The sequence below is a fragment of the Manis pentadactyla genome, chromosome 11 (assembly GCF_030020395.1).
Source record: "Manis pentadactyla isolate mManPen7 chromosome 11, mManPen7.hap1, whole genome shotgun sequence".
NCBI lineage: Eukaryota > Metazoa > Chordata > Mammalia > Pholidota > Manidae > Manis > Manis pentadactyla.
In genome coordinates, this window is record NC_080029.1 from 89,808,861 (window position 1) to 89,812,427 (window position 3,567).

Genomic DNA, 3,567 nt, shown 5'->3' on the forward strand with positions numbered 1-3,567 from the left:
ATCCTTAAGATCTCCCTCTCTCTTACCTCTCCTTCCCCCTCATCCAATCTAATAAATAACACTGAGTCCTGAGATTCTACCTCCAAAAGCTGTCTTAAATGTGTCTGCTTCTCTCCACCTCCATTACTACCACCACCATCATGGCCAAGCCACTGTCATCTTTCACTTGAATGCTAACAGTAGCCTTCCAACTGTCTCTACTAGTTTTACTCTTGCCTCCCTTCAGTCCATCCCCGTGGAGTAGCCAGAGTGAGCATTTTAAAATACAAATTGAATAGCACTCTCCTGCTGTAATACTTCAATAACCTCCCACTATTCTTAAGATCTTAAAATCTAAAAGCCCAAATATGACAAATCCACAGCCAACATTATACTTAACAGCAACAAGCTGAAAGCTTTTCCTTTAAGATCAGGAACAAGACAAGGATGCCCCCTCTCCCCACTTCTATTCAACATCGTACTAGAGGTCCTAGCCACGGCAATCAGACAACACAAAGAAATACAAGGAATCCAGATTGGCAAGGAAGAAGTTAAACTGTCCCTGTTTGCAGATGACATGATATTGTACATAAAAAACCCTAAAGAATCCACTCCAAAACTACTAGATCTAATATCTGAATTCAGCAAAGTGGCAGGATACAAAATTAAGACACAGAAATCTGTGGCATTCCTATACACCAACAATGAACTAGCAGAAAGAGAAATCAGGAAAACAATTCCATTCACAATTGCATCAAAAAGAATAAAATACCTAGGAATAAACCTAACCAAGGAAGTGAAAGACCTACACTCTGAAAACTACAAGACACTCATGAGAGAAATTAAAGAAGATACCAATAAATGGAAACACATCCTGTGCTCATGGACAGGAAGAATTAATATTGTCAAAATGGCCATCCTGCCTAAAGAAATCTATAGATTCAATGCAATTCCTACCAAAATACCAACAGCATTCTTCAATGAACTAGAGAAAATCATCCTAAAATTCATAAGGAACCACAAAAGACCCTAAATAGCCAAACTAATCCTGAGAAGAAAGAATAAAGCTGGGAGATTACTCTCCCCAACTTCAAGCTCTACTGCAAAGCCACAGTAATCAAGACAATTTGGTACTGGCACAAGAACAGACCCATAAACCAGTGGAACAGACTAGAGAGCCCTGATATAAACCCAACCATGTATGGTCAATTAATAAATGATAAAGGAGCCATGGACATACAATGGGGAAATGACAGCCTCTTCAACAGCTGGTGTTGGCAAAACCAGACAGGTACATGCAAGAGAATGAAACTGGATTATTGTTTAACCCCATACACAAAAGTAAACTCAAAATGGTTAAAGACTTGAATGTAAGTCATGAAACCATAAAACTCTTAGAAGACAACATAGACAAACATCTCCTGAATATAAGCATGAGCAACTTCTTCCTGAACACATCTCCTCAAGCAAGGGAAACAAAAGCAAAAATGAACTCATGGGGCTACATCAAACTAAAAAGTTTCTGTATGGCAAAGGACACCATCAACAGAACAAAAAGGCATCCTACAGTATGGGAGAATATATTTGTAATGACATATCCAACAAGGGGTTAACATCTAAAATATATAAAGAACTTACACACCTCAACACCCAAAAAGCAAATAACCCAATTAACAAATGGGCAGAGGATATAAAGAGACAGTTCTCCAAAGAAATTCAGATGGCCAGCAGACACATGAAAAGATGCTCCACATCACTAACCATCAGGGAAATGTAAATTAAAACCACAATGAGATATTACCTCACACCAGTAAGGATGGCCAGCATCAAAAAGACTAAGAACAACAAATGCTGGCAAGGATGCGGAGAAAGGGGAACCCTCCTACACTACTGGTGGGAATGTAAGCTAGTTCAACCATTGTGGAAAGCAATATGGAGGTTCCTCAAAAAACTAAAAATAGAAATACCATTTGACCCGGGAATTCCACTCCTTGGAATTTACCCAAAGAATACAACTTCTCAGATTAAAAAAGACATATGCACCCCTATGTTTATCGCAGCACTTTTTACAATAGTCAAGATATGGAAGCAACCCAAGTGTCCATCAGTAGATGAATGGATAAAGAAGAAGTGGTACATACACACTATGGAATACTATTCAGTCATAAGAAAGAAACAAATCCTACCATTTACAACAACATGGATGGAGCTGGAGGACCTTACGCTCAGTGAAATAAGCCAGGTGGAGAAAGACAAATGCCAAATGATTTCCCTCATTTGTGGAGTATAACAATGAAGCAAAACTGAAGGAACAAAATGGCAGCAGACTCAGAGACTCCAAGAATGAACTAGTGTTTACCAAAGGAGAGGGGTATGGGAGGGCGGCTTGGGAGGGAGGGAGAAGGGGATTGAGGAGTATTATGTTTAGTACACATGTTGTGGGGGATCACGGGGAGAACAGTGTATCACAGAGAAGGCACATAGTGGATCTGTGGCATCTTGCTTCACTGATGGACAGTGACTGCATTGGGGTATGGGTGGGGACTTGATATTATGGGTAAATGTAGTAACCACATTGTTTTTTCATGTGAAACCTTCATAAGAGTGTATATCAATCATACCTTAATAAAAAATTAAAAAATATATGTCTTAAAATCTAATCTCTTTACCTTTGGCTGACAAAGCCTGCCATTTGACTTACCTCTCCAGCTTTCTCTGTACCACTCTCCTTCAATCTTTCCATCCCTTCTAGGAGAAAAGCCAATTAGCCTTGGGACTCTGTATTTCTTTTTTCCCTCCTCCGTCGTTCGTCTGATTAACTCCCACTCATCCTTCTTTAATCAAACCTCACTTCAGATGTCTTCCCCAACTCTCCAGTTTAAACTAGGTTACCTTGCTTTTCTCTCATAGTACATTATACTTTTCTTTCATAGTTTTACTACAGTTGGTAGATACATATTTATTTTCCCCAGCTTCACTGAGATACAACTGACAAGTTTGTGTGATTATTTGTTTACTGTTTCTTAAATTGTAAACTCCAGGAGGGCAGAGCCAAGGTCAGTCTTGATATTTGCTGCCCCATGCTCATCTGCCCACTTAGAATAAGTAGTCTGCACATGGCAGGTGTTCAATACATATTTATTGAGTGAAATCAAAGAGTGCAGTAAGTGTACTTACTGCCCTGTTCTCTAGAACAGCTTTGAATTAGCTTAAAATCTTGATGTGTTATTAAAGTTAGGGCTTAGGGTAGGTGCGTCTGGTTTTTAAGCCCACAGACTCTTTTCAACCTTTACCTGCCACTGTCCACCCTATAACGCATAGTTTTTCGCCCACCCAAATACCCTGTGCTCCTGGCATTCAGACATCATACAGTATCTCTAACAATCACAGACCAAATTAAGAGGACTGCGACATGAACTCTAAACGTGACTGCGTTTGCGTCCGAAAGCCGGAACATGACGCTGGGGGCTCACAGCTCCATTCAAGCAAGCAAAGTACACCACCCTCTTCCCCTACTCAGACCGGGGGCTCCGACGCCCGTAGACAGGAAGCTCAAGCTCGCTCCTTCGCTCGGACCTGCCGTACAGC